This window comes from Macaca thibetana, chromosome 13 (assembly GCF_024542745.1).
Source record: "Macaca thibetana thibetana isolate TM-01 chromosome 13, ASM2454274v1, whole genome shotgun sequence".
NCBI classification, from domain to species: domain Eukaryota; kingdom Metazoa; phylum Chordata; class Mammalia; order Primates; family Cercopithecidae; genus Macaca; species Macaca thibetana.
Window position 1 is genome coordinate 104,365,312 of NC_065590.1, and position 24,653 is coordinate 104,389,964.

Genomic DNA, 24,653 nt, shown 5'->3' on the forward strand with positions numbered 1-24,653 from the left:
CTGTTCCAACCTCTGCCTGTCACCCAGTTCCAGTCATTTCCACGTTTTTGGGTATCTTTATAGCAGTGCCCACTACCCAGTCTCAATTTACTGTGTTAGTCTGTCCTCATGCTCCTATGAGGGAGTATCTGAGCATGGGTAATTTATAAAGAAAAGAAGACTCACAGTTCTGCATGGCTGGGGTGGCCTCAGGAAAACTAACAATCATGGTGGAAGGCACTGCTTCACAGGTTGGCAGGAGACAGAATGAGAGCTGAGCAAAGGGGGAAAAGCCCCTTATAAAACCATCATCCCCATGATTCAATTACCTCCCTCTGGGTCTCTCCCATGACGTGTGGGGATTATGGGAACTACAATTCGAGATGAGACTTGGGTGGGAACACAGCCAAACCATATCACCCGCGGGGTTGCCGACGTCCTGCAGAGGATGCCCCACAGCAAGTGTTCCCTTTCCTCTGCGTCCCTCCCTCCCTGCCCACAGGAGTCTATCCCAAGAGTCTTTGTAGTAAACCACCTTTAAGTCCACGTCCCGAGGGGCAGCCCAGGACAGGAGAGGACACAGGGCAGAGGACACAGTGCTGGTGGCCGAGGAGGGCCATGGAGGGCTCCACGCTGCTCCTCCACTTCTGTTCACTCACAGGAGTCAGGGTGCTCCAGGGCCATGTTCTCAGGGCTGCATCCTGAGCCTGCTGCTTTCCCTCTGCGAGGTGGCATCTTGATCTCTTCCACCCGACCTAGACTGGCCTCAGCAACTTGTCTCTTCTATAGAACACAGAACGCACCTTTGGAAGCCTGAGGCTCACTCAGGAGGAGCTGGAAGTGGCCTCTTGAAACACCACCTGTGGCATCCCTGGACACCGGGGAGAATTCCTAGCACCTGCTGGGGAGGCTGCCTGGACAGGGTGGGGCCTCCATGGGCAAGGAGAGGGGAGGCTCCCTCAGCTCTGGCCAAGGCCCCTTGGTGGTGAAGGGAGTAGCCCAGCACCTCCCTGTGGCCAGGCTGACCTCTGAGTGACCCCGCTGGCATCACGTGGAGAATGGCCCGCCGAGCTTTGCACGAGTTGCTGACCCACACAACTGTGAGATATAATAAAATGAGATAATTTTTAATACACTAAGTTTTGGGGTAATTTGCTATGAGCAATTGATAAATGGGGCAACCAGCGAAGTCGGCCGAGCGATGTTTGGTGCGGGTTGGATGCCAACATGGCCCTCCTGGCAGATTCCCGGTGTTCTGGGAGTGGTGTCTTGGAGGGCTCGGAAATGGGTGCTGGAGACGGCTGCCGGGCCACCGTGTCGCCTCCCCGCAGTGACCCTGCTGCTGCGCCCGCAAAGGTCTCTACTCTGGTCACGGGGGCGGAATATCATTCATTTTTATCCTTCACGCACCCGGCGAGTCCTTTTTCACAGGGAGCTAGTGTCTGGGGTGACTGTGGGCAGGTGGGCGATGGACAGGGAGTCCCAGCCCAGCTGTGTGCGGGACAGCAGGACGCGCTGCTGCAGGGAGGCTCGGGCTGGACAGAGGAGGGTTTGCCGAAAGCAGGAGTGTTCCAAGGGAAAGCAGGTGGCAAGACAGGAGAGGCAGGAAACCGAGGCGGGGCAGAGGGGGTCCCACGGCTGAGTGAGAGGGCTCTGGAGGGAGGAGGGGACTCAGGAGCCAGACCATGCCAGAGGGAGGATGAGGCGGCGCTGTGGCAAACACAGCAGGAGGGCCAGGACGCTCAGACCAGAAAAAGCCTGCGGGGCTGCCGCGTTGCCAGCAAGGGTGAGGTCTGCAGGGATCCTCCACCCTCGTCGGGCTTGTGGAATCTGGTGGGGTCCCCGGGGCCACCCCTGGGCTCTGGGTCGCGGAACCTGGTTTAACTTCTCCCCTTTGCTGTGCACTCTGAACCAGCTGGTTCTCCGGCAAATGTGGAAATTAAGGAAGTTAACTCGTCCAGTATGCTTTCGCTGTGCTGGGTACCAAGTGAGGATTCGTCCGTGTAAGGAGCAGCGTTTCCCGGGAGAGGCACCGGTGGGGAAACGGGCCCTGGTCGCTGCGGTTTAGCGCGCGGGAAGCGAACCCGGGGAGGGACAGAAGCTCAGCTCCCCCGGGGGGCGGGGGGGGCACCAGGGACCCTGGGTGCGTCAGAGTGACTGAAGGAAAAGCGGTGTTTTCCAGAAGTCATTTAAATGATCAATAAAATTAAATTTTACCAAACGTAATTTTTACAAATTAATAGACATTTTTTTCTAAAGTTTTAAATTTACAGAAAAACAGCCCAGAGTATAGAGAATTTCCATCGACTTCCTACCTTCACCTGCTCCATGCTCCATTCCCTCCATAATTAACATGTCCCCCCAACACACACATATACACACACCCTCCACCCCCCACACACCACACATATATACACACACCATACACACCCCACCCCCACACACATATACAGACGCCATACACACCCCCCCCACATATACACACACCACACACACCCCCCACACATATACACACGCCATACACACCCCACCCACACACACATATACAGACGCCATACACACCCCCCGCACACATATACAGACGCCATACACACCCCCCACACACCACACATATATACACACCCCACCCCCACACACATATACACACGCCATACACACCCCACACACACCACACATATATACACACCCCCCCCCACACATATACAGACGCCATACACACCCCCCCCCACACCACCACACCCACACATATACACACTATACACAGACCCCACCCCCACACACACATACACACGCCATACACACCCCCCACACACCACACATATATACACACCCCACCCCCACACACATATACACACGCCATACACACCCCCCACACACACCACACATATATACACACCCCACCCCCCCCACACACATATACACATGCCATACACACCCCCCCACACACCACACATATATACACACCCCCACCCCCACACATATATACACATGCCATACACACCCCCCCACACACCACACATATATACACACCCCACCCCCCCCACACATATATACACACACCATACACACCCCACCCCCACACACATATACAGACGCCATACACACCCCCCGTACATATACACACGCCATACACACCCCCCGTACATATACACACACCATACACACCCCACCCCACACACATATACAGACGCCATACACACCCCCCGCACACATATACACACACCATACATACCCCCCACACATATACACACACCATACACACCCCACCCCACACATATACACACACCATACACACCCCCCACACACATATACACACGCCATACACACCCCACCCCACACGCCATACACACCCCACCCCCACACACATATACAGACGCCATACACACCCCCCGCACACATATACACACGCCATACACACCCCACCCCACACGCCATACACACACCATACACACCCCCCGCACATATACACACGCCATACACACCCCCCACACATATACACACACCATACACACCCCCCACACATATACACACTCCATACACACCCCCCCCCCCCCACACACATATACAGACGCCATACACACCCCCCACACACATATACACACACCATACACACCCCCCACACATATACACACGCCATACACATCCCACCCCACACGCCATACACACCCCCCACACATATACACACGCCATACACACCCCCCACACATATACACACACCATACGCACCCCCCACACATATACACACTCCATACACACCCCACCCCCACACACATATACAGACGCCATACACACCCCACACACACCACACATATATACACACCCCACCCCCACACACATATACACACGCCATACACACCCCCCACACACCACACATATATACACACCCCACCCCCACACACATATACACACGCCATACACACCCCCCACACACCACACATATATACACACCCCACCCCCACACACATATACACACGCCATACACACCCCCCACACACCACACATATATACACACCCCACCCCCACACACATATACACATGCCATACACACCCCCCACACACCACACATATATACACACCCCACCCCCACACATATATACACACACCATACACACCCCACCCCCACACACATATACAGACGCCATACACACCCCCCGTACATATACACACGCCATACACACCCCCCGTACATATACACACACCATACACACCCCCCACCCCACACACATATACAGACGCCATACACACCCCCCGCACACATATATACACACACCATACATACCCCCCACACATATACACACACCATACATACACACCCCACCCCACACATATACACACACCATACACACACCCCCCACACACATATACACACGCCATACACACCCCACCCCACACGCCATACACACCCACCCCCACACACATATGCAGACGCCATACACACCCCCCGCACACATATACACACGCCATACACACCCCACCCCACACGCCATACACACACCATACACACCCCCCGCACATATACACACACCATACACACCCCCCACACATATACACACTCCATACACACCCCACCCCCACACACATATACAGACGCCATACACACCCCCAACACACATATACACACACCATACACACCCCCCACACATATACACACGCCATACACATCCCACCCCACACGCCATACACACCCCCCACACATATACACACGCCATACACACCCCCACACATATACACACACCATACACACCCCCTACACATATACACACTCCATACACACCCCACCCCCACACACATATACAGACGCCATACACACCCCCCGCACACATATACACACACCATACACACCCCCACACATATACACACGCCATACACATCCCACCCCACACGCCATACACACCCTCCCCCCGACACACATATACACATGCCATACACACCCCAACCCGCAAACCATACACACACCAGCCCAAACACACCACACACATATACACACACACCACCTCACACACACCACACATGTCTACACACACCATACACACACCACCACCCCCTAAACCACACACATATATACTATATACACACACCATACACATATATACACATACCATACACACACCACCCCACACACACCACACGTATCTACATGTACCATACACACACCACCTCACACACCACACATGTCTACACACACGATACACACACCACCACCCCCCAAACCACACACATATATACTATATACACACACCATACACACACCACCTCACACACACCACACATATATACACATGCCATACACGCCACCCCACACACACCACCCCACACACACCACACACATATCTACACACAACATACACACACCACCCCACACACACCACATATATCTACACGTGCCATACACATACCACCTCACACACATCATACATGTCTACACACACCACACACACAGCACCACCCCCAAACCACACGCATATATACACACACACCATACACATACCACCCCACACACATCACACATGTATACACACATCATACACATCCCACCCCTCACACACCACACACACATATATACACACACCACACACATATATACACACACCATCACCCCCACACACACCACCACCCCACAAACCACACGTACACACACCACACATACACACACATACACATATACACACCACAGACACATACCCACAAACTACACATGCCCCCTATACATCCACATACCACCCCCCCGCACCACCACCCACCTACACATGCGCACACCCACACCCCTCCCCACCCACACACACTTCACTAGTGAAGAACTACCAAGTCAAAAGCCTATTAAGCTGCCGGAAGTAGAGTTTATGACGCTGTACCAGCTTTAGGAAAAGATGTCCCAAGCTCCTGGACTTTTGGAGCTGGGGGGAGCCTGAAGGTATATCCCCGGCTCCTCTCCAAGGTTCGGGAACAAGGGCTGGTGGCCCAGTCAGTTCCCAGGCACTCGGAGCGGCAGGCAGCGTGGCTGGAGAGCAGACTCCCAGGGATCCCCACTGCCTCAGTCACCAGCAACACCTGTGGGCTCCTGGCCCTTTGTCGCCTGACCGTGGTCATGGTCACCGTCCATTCAGCCTGTGGTGTGACCGACCGTGGTCATGGTCACCGTCCACTCAGCCTGTGGTGTGACCGACCGTGGTCATGGTCACCGTCCGCTCAGCCTGTGGTGTGACCGACCATGGTCATGATCACCGTCCGCTCAGCCTGTGGTGTGACCGACCGTGGTCATGGTCACTGTCCGCTCAGCCTGTGGTGTGACCGACTGTGGTCATGGTCACTGTCCACTCTCAGCCTGTGGTGTGACCGACCGTGGTCATGGTCACCGTCCACTCAGCCTGTGGTGTGACCGACCGTGGTCATGGTCACCGTCCATTCAGCCTGTGGTGTGACCGACCATGGTCATGATCACCGTCCGCTCAGGCTGTGGTGTGACCGACCGTGGTCATGGTCACCGTCCGCTCAGCCTGTGGTGTGACCGACCGTGGTCATGGTCACCGTCCGCTCAGCCTGTGGTGTGACCGACCGTGGTCATGGTCACTGTCCACTCTCAGCCTGTGGTGTGACCGACCGTGGTCATGGTCACTGTCCGCTCAGCCTGTGGTGTGAAGGAGGCCATGTGCTTGACTGCTAAGACAGCTCATACCCCACTTTTGAAGTTTCAGATCCCCTGAATGCCCCATGTTGTCTAAAAAGCAAGCTGTGGTAAGGCTAACTCATCTTTACTGAGTATTTACCATGTGCCAGGGAAACTGAGACTGTACACAGAGTATCCCACTCAATCCTCACTCCTCTCAGGAGGTGCTGTCCTGATGCTACAATGGGAAACAGCCTTGAGCACAGAAGCAAATGAAACCAGAGAGCAGGGCGTGAATTCCATCGCTGGTGCTGGAACTCTGCCCTCCTGAGCCTGCGTGGCTGATTGGAGCCCAGGAGACTTGAGTAGCAAGGGGCCACTCTGCCCAGTGTCCATGCACTGCCTTTCCCTGGCCTGCCCCTGGTTCTGAGAGCTGGCTCCGGGCCCTGCTGCAGTCCTCACACGGGAGTGGAGCCTCCTGGAGTGAAGGTCTTCCTGAGCCTCCCCTCCCAGGTGGGCCTCATCTCTCCAGCATGTGGCTGCCCAGCTCCCCCTCCAGCCAGAGCCTTGCCTGCTGCCCAGCCCCAGGGCCAGGTGGGGTGTGTCTCTGGTTAAGCATAAGCAGACTCACTGCCCTTGAGGGATTTACTGGAAGGAGAAAGACTCGCCAAATGGCCCTGCCTATGGCAACGTAGGCCTGGCGTCTGCCAGCTCCAGCTGATTGGCACACAGGGGCGCTCGTGACGTGGCTGGTCACGTGGTGGCCTCATGCTGTCATCGGAGAGCAAAGGCAGGGCAGGTCACCAAGCTCAGGTATGATGAGGCTCTCAGGGGACCACAGAGGCCCTGGCTCTGAATGAAGAAGGCAGGAGTTCCAGGTGTGCACGACAGTGAGAAAGGCACCAACACCCACCCGCCCACGGCGAGAGGGCTCAGCTCTTGGCCACACACACCACACACCATCTTATTCAACTTCAACACAAAGCCCATTGACTGCTCCATTTACAAATGAGGAAACGGACGCGCAGAGAGACTGCGCAGGCTGACCAGAGTTGCTGGGCTGGGGACCGGCACTGCCAGGGTGGGCTGCAGGCTGTGGGCCCCTACGCCTGGTCTCTCCACGTGCCCCGGCCACCTCTCATGAGAAGCATGGACCCAGGCCCAACCAGCTGCAACAGGCAGGCTTGTTAATTGTCCCACCTCCCGTCCCAGGGTTATTAAATGTGGCCGTGTTCCCCGATGGCCCTGCCCTGCTGAGATGAGTGTGCACACAGCATTCTCGGCAAATCTGGGCGTGCCTGTGGAAAGCCCAGGGGCCCTCTGGTAAGACCAGGCCGCATGGAAATCTCAGGGGTCAGTGGGAAACCCAGGCTCCTCTTACACAGTTGCTCCCTGGCCCTTCCTGGAGGGCAGAGCTTCCAGTTTAGATCCTGAGAATGGTATTGAATAACAGTTATGTTCAGTGGGAAACAAAGAGAAACCACGAGTGTGAGGCCCTCTAGGTGCTCAGGTCATATGTCCTAATGTATTCCTCATAATACCCTTGGTACAGGCATGCCTGGTCCTATTTTTAGATGAGGAAATTGCAGTTTAGGGATGTTTGGTGATTTGACAAATCGCATCACCGGTGAATGGCAGAGTCATAATTCAAAACAGCATCTGTTTTACTGAAAGAAAAAATAATTACTGGTCAGCTTATTTCCTTATTGATTTTTCCAAAAGTTGGTGTTATATCCTCAAGTAGAATATATACAAACTATGTATTTTTGCTGATATATAATAGTTCCAATATTTTCTTTCAAATGTTCTATTGCCTTGGAAGTATGGCCATAGGAACCAGAAGAGGGAAAGGCCATCTCTGGGAAGAGCTGTGCTTGAAGATGTTCCAAGCAGAGCTGCCCCGCTCATGAAACTAGGGCTCCCTCCTTTGCTTGCCAGTCACAGCGTGCATTTTCTGAGTTTATTTCCCCTTAGAGAATCTCAAGGAAATTTGTATTTTGAAAGGGAAGTAAAGTCCTTGGAGAAATGGTTGATTCTAGGACAGAAGCAGTAAATGTACAAGATGAGCCCAGAGCGTCTTGCAGAGCCAGAAAGCAAGGAAGTGCTCAAAACACAAATTAGAAACAAAATCCAAATATAATGGGAGGCAAGGTCGAGGGGAGATAGGAGCCGACTGCAAGGACTCTCCAGTGGCTGAAGCTGGGGCAATTTGAGCAACAAAATAAATAATGTGGCATTGAATTATAACCCAAAGTGTAAAATGCATGCCAGTGCTTTTATACAAATATAAACATATAATTGAGTAAATACGTGGAGGAGAATAGACAAATCTCTCATGCAGAGAAATTCTAATTTATGAAGATACGGCAACCTTGTGCAGGCGCGGCTTAGATCCCACCCCTACATCGTGGCTGTGCATGGCGACTTCTCCACAGAGGCAGCCCGCAATGGGGAGATGGGGAGAGTAATTGTCAGTGAGAAGCCTCACAAACCCTTCCTCAGCCAGGTGACTACGTCCAGCAGCAGCAGAGGCAAGTCATGCTGGTGGCAGGTGCCTGTGACAGGACGTGATGGGAAGACACTTACCTCTGCCTCTTCCTCCCCAAACGCAGAACCCAAGTCTAACCATCAGGATAAACCTCAGCAAACCCCACTTAAGGGGGCATCCTACAAAACACACCCGGCCAGCACTCCTCACAACTGTTAAGAAAAACTAGGGAAATCCCAGAAGCTGTCTCAGCCAGGTGGAGCCCAAGGAGACACAGTGGCTCAATGTCCTGTGGGATCCTGCGTCAAAAAAGGTGTCAGGTAACAACTATGTCCACCTGAATAAATTACAGGCTTTAAGTCATAGTGTAGAAATATTAACTTATCAATTGTGATAAGTGAGCTAGACGTACGTTAGGTGTTAGTAGAGAGAGGTGGGCACGTGGGCACTCGGTCTGATCTTCACAACTTTTCTGTAAATCTAAAACTATTCAAAGATAAAAAGATTGTTAAAGCAAACAAAACTAACTAAATGAACTTTTAAAGAAACCTGACTTTCACATAGTTTATTGATAGCTCACATAAGAAAGTAAGCCCATCACCGTCCATCAAGCTGAGAGGTTGGCGTGTGTGTGTTTTGGATCTGTGTCCCCACCCAAATCTCATGTCGAACTGTAATCTGCAGTGTTGGAGGTGGGGCCTGGTGGGAGGTGATTGGATCATGGGGCAAATTTCCCCCTTGCTCTTCTCGTGATCGTGAATGCTGAGAGATCTGGTTGTTTGAAAGTGTACGGCAGCTCCTCCCTCTCTCTATCTTCCTCTTGCTCTGGCCATGTAAGGCATGCCTGGTTCCCCTTTGCCTTCCACCATAATTGAGAGTTTCCTGAGGCCTCCCAGCCGTGTTTCCTGTAAAGCCTGCAGAACCGTAAGCTTATTAAGCCTCTTTTCTTTATAATTACCCAGTCTTTCAAGTAGTTCTTTGTAGCAGTGCGAGAATGGCCTAACACAGCGTGCTACAGGACTTCCATCACCAAGGGGCCACACTGTGCTCCTTAGCAGAAATTATTTTTGCTTTTCTTGAGGTTTAAGATTTTGGGGCTATAAGTGATGTAGGATCTGCAAGTATTTAAATAAGATAATGCCAATAAGAGGATCTACCCATACAAGCCGTGAAGCTGAGGGCTATGGCCATTACCAATGGTGTGTGTTGGCAAGGGCTCCAATATGGGGTAGATCCGACTTCCTACTGAAAATCCTCAAGCACCCTAGAGTTGCCACAGCTGGAAGACAGACATGGTGGTGTGGTCCAGTGAGAGCACCTGCTCTTCTAGGAGGAGCCACCTGGCCCCGTACTTAGTCTGTAGGATTAGGATCACACACGTGGCTTCTGAGGCTGAGAGGAATGTGAGAAATTTCACTGATGGATAGAGAGTCTGTTATAAAACAAACACAGTTCTATAGCCCCTGAGTGTCCATTGCCAGGCTGTGATGTAGCTTCGGGCCCCAGACATGGGAGTCAAACAATACAGAGATGAAAACCAAAGCTGGAACCCAGTAGAATTCTTCAGAACAACTCACAGAATAAAGGCGTGAGAGGTGTATTCTTTCTTTGGGTGCCACAGCCTGCAGCACTGGGAATCCCTGATACTTGAGCTTCTGGGAAACTGACATTCATGACCCTCATCTCCATTCCAGTTGGGATGAGCCAGAGGCCCAAGGCTGCACCCTGTCTGCCCTCTGCACTCCATCCCTTGGTCTACATCGACGGGCATCTACTCCCCAATCCTGAACCAAAAGCCGTCAAGGAAGTCTCCATGCAGATGTAGTTTGCTTGCAGTCCCAAGTCTGTAAACTGGGGGTTCGTCTACCACTTGGGGAATTGTGAACTCACTTCGGAAGCTGCAAAGGCAGCCTCAGAGGCTCCCAGATTTCCTCAGAGATACTGGCCTGAGTTGGCCAGAGAGTCCACCTATGTGCTTCCCATAAGTTTTTCTCCCCTTGTTTGCTAAGAGAAAAACCACAGTGAGAAAATTCTAGCACTGTCCTTTTTGGCTCCAGGCCCCTACCGGGCTGTCGGCACTGGGTAGATTCCTCTCAAACCTTTTCACCTCGCCCCACATCGCAGTCCTGTGCTTCCCACTGTCCCGGCACTGCTCCACCTAACGTCTCGTCTGCCGCAGAAGCTGAACTGACCTTCATTCTCTCCAAACGTGTGCCCTTTGGCTCTTCTGCTTTGACTAAAAGCAAACTGTTGTCAGTTTAATTTTCCACTCTTAAATAGAGAGCTTACTGTGTGCCGGGTTGTCTTCCAGACAGCCAAGACAAAGGAAAGAAAACATGCACGGGGAGAAGGGGACTAACATTGATGGAGTGTCGGCCATGTGGCAGGCTTTGTAAACACATGGAAAAATGAATAATAACCAAACCCTGAGAGGCAGCCATTTTTATTCTCCTTTAGAGGGGAAACTGAGGCTTAATGAGGTTAGTCCTTCTCCAACATTCACACAAACAGTGACTGGCACAGGCTGAATTTAAGCCCAGGTACGTAGATTCCAGATATGATCCTGGCACGTGATCTGCATCTGAATGGCTTTAGTCCAGTGGGGTGTCTAGACTTATGCACACCCTAATAGAGCCGCTTTGCATAACCTCTTCTATAAAATAGATCCTGGTGAAACACTTCACTTCCTCTAAGGAGAACTGACTTAGGAAAGCAAAGATAAAAGTGGTGGGCCACAGACTGAAAAAAAAAAAGAGCAAGGTTTACTGTATACCTGTGCTAAGCAGTGTCTCTTATTAATTCACGTTGTTCCAGCACACACACTTCTTCAGCTCTTATTATAGGTCAGAACACATATGCACACATATGCAAAAAGTGCCCAGTGCCTTCCCTCACTGCGTTTGCATTCTGGTAGAGGAGACAGACACCAGACACACAACTAAGCAGGTCAGTATTTGAATGGAATTCTGGCGAGTTCTGTGAAGGAAAGCGGTATGTTGGCCTCTGAGGAGCAGCGAGGACTCATTCAGCTCCAGGGCAGCCAAGGAGGCTTCCTTGAGGAGGTGATTGTCACTGGATGGCCTGCAGGTTGAAGGAGAGTTAATCGGACAGGAAGAGACGGGAATTCCAAAAGAAATCTTACAGACACACAACGACATGCACAAGGATCACAAGGTGGGGAGGGAGCGGAGACGCTGGGCAGAGGGCAGCGCTGGAGGAATGAAGGAGCATGCGCTGTGCATGGTAAGACAGGTGGATTGCAAACGCGCCCATCTCTGCACCCTCCTGGGACTCATGGCCTTCTCACTCTGAACCTGCAGCTTCTGCCTTCAGGAGTTGGAGTCTAAACCCCTCCAGCCACCCTGCCACCTAAACCAGGCCGGCCTTGCTTTGACTAAAAGGATATGGTGAGCACAAGCCCTTTTGAGCCTCAGCCTCAAAAGGCCTGTGTGCTTCTCACTCCGTCTCTGTCTGTTTCTCTCAATTCCACCCAGGCAGAGGCCAGTGACACAAGCCAACGCCATCCTAGGCCAGCCAGCTCCAGCTCACCCGTCAACGACAGACTCAAGCACGAGCCCAGCTGAGATCAGCAGATCCAGCCCCCATGAGAAGGGCCGCCAAGCTGACTCATAGACTCAGTGAGAACTAAGAAATAGCTGTAATTTTAAACTACTGAATTTTGGAGTGGTGCGTTAGGCTGCAATAGCCATTTCATCCACACAGGAAAGAAGTAGGGATGGTGAGAACTGTAGGTCACGTTAAGAATTTTTTATTTTATCCCAAAGGCAAGCTAGTGAAGTGTTTTTCTTTTCTTTTCTTCTTTTCTTTTTCTTTTTTTTTTTTGCAGGGAAGTGATATGATTAAGTTGGCATTCTAGAGAGACAATTTTCTGAGCAGTCAGAGAACAGCAGCTGTGTGGGAGGTTCTCATTCACAAACGACATCACCAGTATGGCTCTAGGAAACAAAGTCTGACCTCTGTTTTTGTTACCTGCTATCATGTTCATTAGCTAAATTTTATCAATCTCTCTGGGTCTTAAATCCATGAGCATTAAGGCAGCGCTGAGTGAGAGGCTACAACCATTCACTATGGCCACAGATTCCACCAGAGAGCTGGTGACAATAAATGAATATTCACTAATCCATTCCATGTACAACACCAGCCAGCCACCCACATACCTTTGCATCCACCCATCTGCCCACCCACCCTGACATTCGTTACTCCTTCCATCGCCCCGTCCATCCATCCTCTCTTTCCTCCTTTGATGGAGGGTGACCTTTGCACCTGTCTAGCTAAGTATAATACCTCCATTGTTCCTTAGGTCTCAACATCCTCACGTCCATAAAGACCTTATTTGCTAGACATTCTTCACTCTAAATCCTGCATTGTCCCTTTCTTCTCTCTATTGTTTCATTTCCAAGAGCAGATGCACGTGATTTATTTCTTCATTCCTTAGTAAATCCTCTCCACTTTTCTTTGTCCTCAAGGTATCACCCTGTGTGTCTAATTCACCTGATAGACAAACTCCCTGTAAGATCACCTACCTGCACCTCCTCCACTTCTCCCCTGCTGTGCTCTCACAGTGGCCATCAGTCTTCTCTGCATCCTCCAGCACAACTCTTCTCATCCACATCAAGAGATCAGGCCTCGCTCTTTCCTCCTTGAAGCCATTTCTCTATGTGGCCTTCAGGACATCACCTGCCTTGTGTTTCTCCTGCTGCTCTGTCTTCTTCTTCTCAGTCTCCTTTGCAGATAACTTAAAGCTGGAACATCAGGGTTTAGTCTTTGAAAAGTTTTTATTATGGTCACGTTTATGCTTTAGTGATTCCATTCAGAGTCATAGCTCTAAACACCCTCTGGATGTTGATGAGTCCCATTGCACATGTCCAGCCCCATTCTCTCCACAGACTCCACAGTCATCCATAAAACTGTGTTCTGCTTAAGTGTTGAATAACTGCAAGAGGTCCCATGTGAACTCAAAGCCTGCTTCTCTTGCTTTCTTCCCAAGTCAGCTAATGATCGTCACATCCTTCCAGTTACTCAGCCCAAATACATAAGAATGACTTTTATGGTTTTTTTTAAAATTCTCTCAATACATTACCAATCCATCATCAAATCCTGTTGAGTGTGCCAACAAAACACAAACATCAGTGACCACTGCTCAACAGTGTCTTCTGTCTGGGTATAAAAATGGCCCCAACCCGCTCTCCCTGCACTCACCTTGAACCTTAGAGTCAATGCTCAACACAGGAACCAACATCACTGTAAAACACAAATGATACATGACCACTCCGCTGATTAAAAGCAAGATACTAATAAGATTTGCTGTGTACTCAGAGTAAACCTAAATTGAAGCCTGTGGGATAGAGTCCTACATGATTTTACCGCCATCAGGACTCTGACCACTGGATTCCATAGTCACTTGTGCTCATTCCATGTTACCCATGCTAGACACCTCCTGGTCTTTAAAGAAACTAGACAGGCTCAGTCCTAAGAGCTGTAGCATTGATCTTCCCATTTATTGTAGTGCTCTGCCATCAGCCTGATCCTCATGCCAGCAGGAGCTTCTCCATCAGCCTCCTCCTCACACCAGCAGGCGATCATCTATCAGCCTCCTCCCTCAGTCCAGTTGGTGCTCCTCCATCAGCCTCCACCCTCAGTCCAGCAGGTTCTCCTCTGTCAGCCTCCTCCCTCACTCAAGCAGGTACTCCTCCATCAGCCTCCACCTCACTCCAGCAGATGCTCCTCCATCAGCCACCTCTCTCACTCCAGCAGGTCCTCTTCCATCAGTCTCCTCCCTCACTCCAGTAGGTGCTCCTCCAACAACAGCCTCCTCCCTCAGTCCAGCAAGTACTACTCCTTTCATCTCCTCATTCCAGCAGATGGTTGTCAATCAGCCTCCTCCCTCAGTTCAGCAGGAGCTCCTCAATCACCCTCCTCCTCATTCCAGCAAGTCCTCTTCCATCAACCTTTTCCTCACTCCACAGATGCTCCTCCATCAGCCTCCTCCTTCAGTCCAGCAGCAGCTACTCCTTCCATCTCATTCTAATTCCAGCAGGTGCTCCTCCATCAGCCTCCTCCTTCACTCCAGCAGGTTCTCCTCCATCAGCCTCCTCCCTCATTCCAGCAGGTACTCTTCCATCAGCCTTTTCCTCACTCCACAGGTGCTCCTCCATCAGCCTCCTCCCTCAGTCCAGCAGGTTCTCCTCCATCAGCCTCCTCCTCACTCCAGCAGGTGCTCCTCCATCAGCCTTCTCCTCACTCCAGCAGGTACTCCTCCATCAGCCTCCTCCTCACTCCAGCAGATCCTCCTCCATCAGCCTCCACCCTTAGTCTAGCAGGTGCTCCTCTAACAGCCTCCACCCTCACTCCAGCAGGTGTTCCTCCATCAGCCTCCTCCTCACTCCACAGGTGCTCCTCCATCAGCCTCCATCCTCAGTCCAGCAGGTGCTCCTCCATCAGCCTCTACCCTCAGTCCAGCAGGTGCTCCTCCATCAGCCTCCACCCTCAGTCCAGCAGGTGCTCCTCCATCAGCCTCCACCCTCAGTCCAGCAGGTGCTCCTCTAACAGCCTCCACCCTCACTCCAGAAGATGCTCCTCCATCAGCCTCCTCCTCACTCTTGCAGATCCTCCTCCATCAGCCTCCACCCTCAGTCTAGCAGGTCCTCCACCATCAGCCTCCTCCCTCAGTCCAGCGGGTGCTCCTCCACCATCAGCCTCCTCCCTCAGTCCAGCAGGTGCTCCTCCATCAGCCTCCTCCCTCAGTCCAGCAGGTGCTCCTCCATCAGCCTCCTCCTCACTCTTGCAGATCCTCCTCCATCAGCCTCCACCCTCAGTCTAGCAGGTCCTCCACCATCAGCCTCCTCCCTCAGTCCAGTGGGTGCTCCTCCACCATCAACCTCCTCCCTCACTCCAGCAGGTGCTCCTCCATCAGCCTCCTACCTCAGTCCAGCAGGTGCTCCTCCATCAGCCTCCTCTCTCACTTGTTTCTTTTTTTAAAGTACCCATCTCACTGAGGCCTCTCTCTCAACCTCATTTCTTAATTTTTACCCCACACACTTCCTGTGCTTGGCATCTACTTTTTTTCCTTTTAGGATACTTCCAACATTTTACATACTTTACATATTTCTCTTGTTCATTGTCCCCTACACTAGGCCTGAGCCGTGGGGAGAATGATTTTGCTGTTTTCAAGGCCAGATCAGTCATGATGCTTTTCAGTCCTCAGTAAATGTTGATGGGATGAACGAATAACTGGACGAATACACAGAAATGTGCCGAGTATTAGGACATGACAGGATCAGACTTGCCAGAGACTCTCCTTGCCTGAACCAACCTGCGCCAGTGCTGGGCGTGTCGGCACCCACGGCCCTGCGTGGGAATGGACTTGCCCAAACACCCTGCGGAAAATGTGCGGGATGTTACCGCCGAGGTGAGCCCAGAGGCCGGGCCTCCCTCCTGCGTGGTGCTGAGGCCTGGGAGGAGCAAGCTCATCTCGACTGAAACTTCCCCTTGTGCCAGGGACTACTTAGACACCGGGTAGAGGTCGGGGCTGCTGTTGGGTAATGGGGTCCCTGCTCCCAGTGAGACGTCAGCTCGAGGAAGTCAGCAGCCCCTCTGTCCTGGGCTCCTCATCTGCATCACGGGGCCCTGGGCTGAGCCTCCAGCTCTGTCTGGTCCTAAGCCAATGCTCCATCCCCCGCTGGCCTCGTTGGCGCCCTGCTCTTTTCCAAGGCTTCTTCCCATGACTCTGCCTGACCTGTCAGTTGCTCTGCAGCTCAGCTTTGAAATGCACGTCGTCAGGAGCACCTAAGCCCCAAATTCCAGGCTGGTGGGAGAGCCACGTTGAATATTTAATTGTTTTTCACGTGGTTGCTGCTGAGAGCTGCCCAGGGTAAGGTCAGCTCTGAGATCATCTGAGTTCGTCCGTAATCACCGCCTTTACAGACTTCTCCAAGGGTTCAGTAGGCGGCTCAATTTTCGCCCCATTAATATTAATTCGTTGGCTGTGGGGGCTTGTTCTGATGACATATTCTCTTGTTAAATATTCATTGCTGGAGCTAGAGGTGCACTGCAGACTAACTATTACCGGGGGAAAATTGGAGCAAATCACCATTAACTGCTCCTGACAATCGTCTCTGATTTGTCTCTCTGCCCTTTGAGAAGCAGCCTCCCTGTCAGAGAACGTCCAGCCTGGTCCTTGTCAGGAGACGGGTGGGATGGGAGGCTTCTGGCCAGTTGCACAAGGGTTCTTCTGTGTCTCTTGGATGCACCGAAGGCCATGAGAGGGGACCCTGCTCTGAACGAGAGCCCTTGGTGGCACGAATCCCCGAGCGCCAGGCCTTGCCTCCTCTCATTGTGCACAGCCTTCTGCTGGCTTCACAGACAGTGGGCTGTTAGGGTGGAAGGTATTTTCTCCACCACATCTGCATGTTTACAGATAAGAAACCGATTCAGAGATGTGAAGGGCGTTGATTAAAGTTTTCATATTAACTAGGGTGGGGCTGGGAGAAAAATCCATGACATGGCAGGCTTCTTATTGGCAAATCAAAACCAGTAAAATCCATATCCTATAGCTGGTTCCATCAAGTAATGTTTAGATCCCACAAGAGCGAGTCAACCTGCTTATAGTTAAAGTCAACCTGCACATCAGATTGTTTCAGATGAGACCGGGTGCGTTCAGGGTGGTGTGGCTGTGGACTCATCCAGTTATTTTAAACAGCAATCGATCAACAGCACTTGACTGACCCTCTGCCCAGCTCTGAGCACCGTTCTAGGCCTGGTGGAGGAGCCCATAATGCCAGGGTCTCATATGACTCTAGAATGAGTCCCCAGCACAGGCGCTGCCATTGGCACAGAGCTACCCACTAACCTGCAGATGCCTCCGATGTGCCTTGAATCCATTCTCTCTTGTTTTAGTTGGACAGAGCCAGGCTCTGTTGCCTGCTGTCGAGAATCTAAACCATTAGGTTGATGCAGAAGTACTGCAGTTTTTGCCATTACTTTCCATGGCTAACACCGTGATTATTTCTGAACCAATCTAATAGTATCAAGCGTCAGCTGAAAAGAATTGGATTAAATGCTTTCTGGTACAAAATTCTTCTTGGGGAATACACTGAGTATTTTGGGGCTAAGAATCTACTTCTTGGCCTAGAAACTCTAGCCCACTGCCCCTCCCTTTTTTTTTGTCTTGGACCTTTCTTTTCTTTGGTCATTTGTGTTTTAGTTCAATTGTCAATTTCTTCATCTGACCTTAATATAAAGGGACTCTTGAAACCAGTGGCCACCTGAGATGTGGGAAGGAGCAATCAGTCACAGCTACACAGGAGGGGCCTGCCAGGGCGCGCTCTCTCTCTCTCACACACACATACACACTCACACACTCACTTACATGCACACACACACACACGCACATGAATACTATGCACATCCATGCATTCAGGGCCAGAGGAGGTGGGATTGTACTCAGTGATTACACAAGTTGCCGCCGCATCCCCCTCCTGCTCCTACTGCTGATACCACTGCAAGGAGTTAACAATTCTCCAAAAGGAAAAGAAAAGCAAAAAGGAAAAAAAAGCGTGCTGTCTCAGGTAGTTCTTGTCTTAATGACTTTCTTCTGGCTCAAATCCTGTTTTCTCTAGGATTATTAGTGACTTTCCTGGAAAATTTTTGTCATGAAGCCCCTGGGGTTAGTTGTCCACTGTGGCGAAATGCTGTCTTGATCTGATGTCTGTGAGCTGGGAATGTGATATGTGCTACTTTATCTCGTACATGGGCTTTGTTTCTAAGATGAGATCGGCATGGCTTTCCATGGTTTCAGGGCTGTGCCCTACAAATGCCCTTGCCAATGTGTCCGTCTTTCCCGGGCTCTGCTTTCTCTGAGCCTGTGTCCGTCTTTCCCGGGCTCTGCTTTCTCTGAGCCTGTGTCCGTCTTTCCCGGGCTCTGCTTTCTCTGAGCCTGTGTCCGTCTTTCCCGGGCTCTGCTTTCTCTGAGCCTGTGTCCGTCTTTCCCGGGCTCTGCTTTCTCTGAGCCTGTGTCCGTCTTTCCCGGGCTCTGCTTTCTCTGAGCCTGTGTCCGTCTTTCCTGGGCTCTGCTTTCTCTGAGCCTCTGTCCTTCTTTCCTGGGCTCTGCTTTCTCTGAACCTCCCTGTCACCATCCCTCAGGGCTGATTCCGCCCCAACCAGCTCACAGGTGGGTTTCAGGAGCCTCTTCACAGTCTGCGTGCACCACTGTGCACTGCGTGCACCACTCTCAAATGTTGGCTCAGGATACGAATGGAGAAAAGCTGCCCCATGACGGGCTGTGTGTCTGCTGCTCAAACTTCAACTGTGGTTTCCTCATCCCAACCAGTAATTTCCCAGGAACCCACCTCCTGTTATACCTCAGAACAGGTTCCTTCCCGGCACCCTTTCCCCGATGATGAGCCATCCAGGCACTTTCGATTTACGATTGTTGCCTTAACACTCCCAGGCTCTGCTGGGTGGCTGTGCTCCATGGTCATTACGAATTACAAAGGCAACAATTTGTTGAACACCTATTATGTTCCAGGCATTTTCCAAAACGATTGCCTAGCAGGCGTTTATTTCCAAACCTTACACAGGATGGCCCCTTTTTTTCTTAAATTGTGGTAAAATACACATAGCATAAATTTTACCACTTGGAGTATGTCTAAGTGTACTGTTCAGTAGTGTTAGGTATATTCACATTGTTGTACAATCAATATTCAGAACATTTTTATCTTGAAAAAACTTAAACTCTCCCCATTAAAGAGTAACTTGTCCCCTTTCCCTCAGCTCCTGGCAGCTGCCTTGCTACTTTCTGTCCTCATGAACCTGGCTACTCTAGACATTTCATATAAATGGACTCACGCAGTGTGTGATTGTGTGTGTGTGTGTGTGTGTGTGTGAGAGACTGACTCCTTAGCATAATGTCAAGGTTAATGAATGTTGTGGCATGTGGCAGAATTTTCTGACGCAGTTCTCTCTATCCTTTCCAGCCCTTGTTATTTTCTGTCTCTTTGGTGGCAGCCATCCTAACAGGTGTGATGTGCCTTCGAGGGCCTCTTACCAGTTCGGGGCATTGGGATCACCCACTCGGACAGGAAAGGCCAATGTGGGAGCAGGTTTGTGGACAGAATCTGGCCAGTCTTGCACCTGGGCCCGTGAGTGTGGGGCTCAGTCCTGTGGCTCATGACATGCCCTGCAGGCTGATGTGAGGGACAAGCCGTGGCCAGCGATGCTTGTCTCTGCTCCACGCCATTCACACACTCATTAGTAGCTGAGACTTGACTCCCCACAGTCCCCCACTGCCTGTCTCTTCAGAGCAAGGCCACTTCTCACACTCAGCCTGAGTCTCCTTGAATGGAGCCTTTCAAGAGCCAGGGCCCCTTTTTCCCTGGGCAGAGACCCCAGACTAAGCTGGATAGTGGCACCCTGTGTGTGTCTGCGAAGTGCAGAGAGGCAGTCGGCAGACCAGCCTCACCCTGGCCTCCTTCACCCTGGGGCCTGGGGGCCTCTGCCCGCTCAGCCTCCTTAGGGCCTCCGGGGTGGAGAAACGAGGATGGATGCACTGAGCTCTCGGGCCGAGTGGACACGCCGGCCAGGCCAGGCTGTGGTGTCATCCTGGGTGCGGGCTGCCGAGTGTTGCCCCTGGGGTCTTGGAGAGAGTCCCCTGTGGTTTGCCGTGAAGCAGCTGGAGGACTGAGGGAGGAACAGGCTCTCAGTGAGACACAGCTCCCTCCTGTCTAAGATGGGGACGTGGTGGTGCCCCAGGCCAGAGAAGGCAGCCCTGCTCACAGTCACTCTCTATGTTGGAAATGGGGCTAACGGTCTGCAGATGCTTCTCTCAGCTCTGACATGACCCATTTGTAGAACCCTGGACCAGTGAATTGACCCCCATCAATCCCAGTTTCCACACCCAGGAGGTGAACCCCTCAATGCCACACACACTTCCAGCTGACTCAAGAGACTGAGTGAGACTGGACTCCGGAAGCGGGCGGCCTGGTGCCTGCACATGTGTGTGTGGCGGTTCTCAGCAGCGGGAGGCACAGGGCCTGCACATGCGTGTGTGGAGGTTCTCAGCAGCGGGAGGCACAGGGCCTGCACATGCGTGTGTGGAGGTTCTCAGCAGCAGGCAGCATGGTACCTGCAAACATGTGTGTGGCGGTTCTCAGCAGTGGGCAGTGCGGTGCCTGCACATGCGTGTGTGGAGGTTCTCAGCAGCGGGCAGCACGGTACCTGCACACACGTGTGTGGCGGTTCTCAGCAGTGGGCAGTACCTGCACACCATGTGCAGTCATTCTCAGCAGCGGGTGCCACGGTGCCTGCACACGTGTGCGGCAGTTCTCAGCAGCGGGCGGCAGTTGCGGGTGGTGTGGTGCCTGCACACGTGTGTGCGGCAGTTCTCAGCAGCGGGCGGCAGTTGCGGGTGGTGTGGTGCCTGCACACGTGTGTGCGGCAGTTCTCAGCAGCGGGCGGCAGTTGCAGGTGGTGTGGTGCCTGCACATGGGTGTGCAGCGGTTCTCAGCCGCCCATTCCTGAGTCTTCCTCTTTCCATCCACACTCTGTGCACTTGCTTACAACACTGAAAGTGTGATGCAGTCTCTTGGGGCCTCGCTTTCATCCTATGCAAGATCTTGGGCTAAAGGATAGTATCCAAGGACAGTTCTGACTTTAGTACTTGGGTTTATTTAAAAAAAAAACACACAATATTCATCAAACTATCTAAGGTAAACAGAATGTTGCAATTAGCTTCTTATTGTCACTGAACTCAGTAATGAAGGAATTGAGAATTTTGTTTCCCTTTCATCATTTTTATGTTTCCTTGTACGCTGTAATGAATGGCACCACTTACTCTCAGGTAACTATGTGGAGTGACATGAGCTAATTACATACTTTGTAACCTCCAATCAGCAGAATCTCACAATATATCATGATAATGCCCCTGTATTTCACTGCGGGAATGGCTGGCAGAATAGCGGGTTAATTATGCATGCATTTAATAGAATCATGGTGTGGGGCAGGAGTGGGGGCCTCAGGAGAGGAAGATGCGGAGTCAGCTCCTCTGCCCTTCCCAGTTCTGATGGCTGCACAGTTGTCCTCTGCTGCCAGGGTGGATATGTTGGTTGCATTTATTTGTATGATTATAAAAAGCTCTTCCCTTTGCAAAGCAATTTGTACTGAACAAAATACATTCAAAGGTAGTGTTTCATTTGATTCACAAATAAACTTAGGAATTGGTAGACAAAGGAATATTACTATGTTTATTTTGATTTTTCTTTTATTTATTTATATATATATTTTTTTGATAAATGAAATTGTGTCTCGGAAGTGATGAAGCTAAGCTCTGGCAGAACCGGGACTCAAACCCCTGTTCCTGGACCCGGGACTTGGGGCTCCTCCAGGACCACATCTCCTGGAAGAGAGTTTTAGACATGGGGAGCCATGGCGAGCTGAGCTTGCTCCATCTTCGGCCACCCACGGCTGTCTCTGCCACACGTAGTCACATGTATGACATGCTTTTATCTTCATCACCCTCAGTGATGTCCACATCTGCTCATTCACTTCCCTGTCATCTCACAGCGGGTGCATGGAGGCATTGCTTGCTGTCCTTGCTGTCTGAGGTCATCCTAGAGACCCGAGGTGCTGTGGGCGTCTGCGATACCCACAGGACCCTGTTGTTGAAGAGAATGTGTTCCTTTGCTGTTGGAGTAGACTGCTTTCTCTCTGAGCCCTGGCTTTCGTTCCTGCCATTTCTTGTTCTCCTCCCACTGTGAGGGGCTGCGTCTTGCTGGGATCGGCCAGTCACCTTCACATTGCTGTGTGTCTTACTGCATATCGTCTTGCATGGCCTCCCAGGGGAGCGGGACACACGTGTGTGAGGACTGTGGAAGTGAGCATCCCTGAGAGTCTCAGGCAGGCATCGGAATCTCTCTCTGGCATTAATTTTCTCTGACAGCCTGGAGCCGCCTCTGCTCATACTCTGGGTCTCAGCTGTGTCCCGCGTAGCTGAGGGCACTGACTGTGAGACCTCGGGACGAGCGATGAGTGTCTGTCCCCACAGGCCATGACCTGCGAGCCGAGGGAGCCGCTTCTCGTTGACTGAGGGAGCAGCATAGATGAGTGCATGCCCTGTGAGCAGCCGCAGCCAGCACCTCCTCCACAGTCCATTAAAAAAATCGAGTGTGCGTGGGGGGCGTGGTGGGTGGAGAGGGCTGGAAAAAGCCCCCTGAGCATTCACGTGGCAGGTGGTCCGTGCACATGAGACTTGTTCATGTTCACGATGCCTCCAGCAAGCAGGCACTGTGCTCTCACTCCACAGATGGAGGGGCTGGGGCTCATAGGCAAAGCTGCCCTCTCTGCCCTGCTGAGATGTGGCTGGGGACAGAGACTAAGCCCTCTCCACCCCTGCTGCCTCCTTCCCCAGCCTGGAGCACACCAAGGACCGAGACTCCTGCTGCAGCCCTGGGCGGCTGTGCCTCCTCACCCCTGCACCCTGATGTCTCCCCTCACTCTTTCCCTCCAGTCTGGAATGAAGAGATGAGAAGCTGGATCTTCTTATGTGAGAAATGACCCTCCAGCCGTGGCTGCATCACTAGGCACAGGACTGCATCCTGTGGTTCACCTAGAATTCTTGACCAAGGCACCATTGCAGCATCCTCCCTCCCTCCCTCCCTGTGTTCTCTGCTGGCCTCCCTGCTGTCTGCTATCCAATCTCCAGTAGCCCAACCACCTCCTCACTCCACCAACCTCTTCTCTCTGACTCTGATGGCTGGTCACTGTCACTCCCTCCCTCCCTCTGGACTACTCTTGTTTTCTCTCCTCCCACTCAGGCTTTCTTCTGGGCTCTTTTGTGGGCCCCACCTCAACACAGAGGCTGGTATTTCTTGGGTCTCGTTCATTTGCTTTGGGCAGACGTGACTGCAGGCCTTTGGTGACTTTAGAAATGGTGCAGCAATGAAGGCTCTGAGACCCAGATACCCAATGGCACTAGACTCAGTGCCCTGCACAGAGCTCCTGCCCAGTGCGATGAAGAAGGAAGTGGGCACCGTGGCCATCTGCACGTGGCAGCTCAGGGAGGGGAAAGGAGTCCAGTGTCCACTGTCACTCAGCTGCTCTGTTTCCTGCTGGTGCCCGCTATCCTCCTGTCTCCTCTCTGCCCTGCGGGCTCCTCCCTCCCTAGCTGGGTCCTCCTGTCTCCTCTCTGGGCTGCGGGCTTCTCCCTCCCTAGCTGGGGACAGTTGGTCCAGGTGTCATTTCCTCCAGAGCTTGGACACAGCCAGACCCTCCCTGCCCCCAGGAGGCTGCGCTTCTGTTACTGTTAAACATTCGGTGGACTCACCACTCTGTGCAGGGCATGTGGCTGCATCCTGGATTAAGAAAACAAGCTCTTGGAGGGGAGAGACCTTCCTTATTTCCTGCGCATCCTTTACAAGCAAAGTGACAAGCAGGTCACAAGCACGTAGCCCAGCCACATTCATGTTTGGAGTGTCTACTCGGGGACAAGACTCGTAGCCATCTGCAGTCACACAGGCCTCACACAAGGCCTCGTTCTATCCTTACGGCAACTGGGGGAAAAGTTCAGGT

At 52.0% G+C, this 24,653-nt stretch overlaps 1 protein-coding gene across 1 annotated transcript in view; it reads right to left on the reverse strand.

Annotated features, from left to right (window-relative positions):
- RPS7 (ribosomal protein S7) overlaps positions 1-5,900 on the reverse strand; it is an 838,959-nt gene extending 833,059 nt beyond the window's left edge. Inside the window, exon 1 of the mRNA XM_050754080.1 lies at positions 5,897-5,900. The gene's annotated coding sequence lies outside the window, so the exon portion shown is untranslated. The remainder of the gene's footprint in view (positions 1-5,896) is intronic.
- Between the last annotated feature and the right edge of the window lie 18,753 nt (positions 5,901-24,653).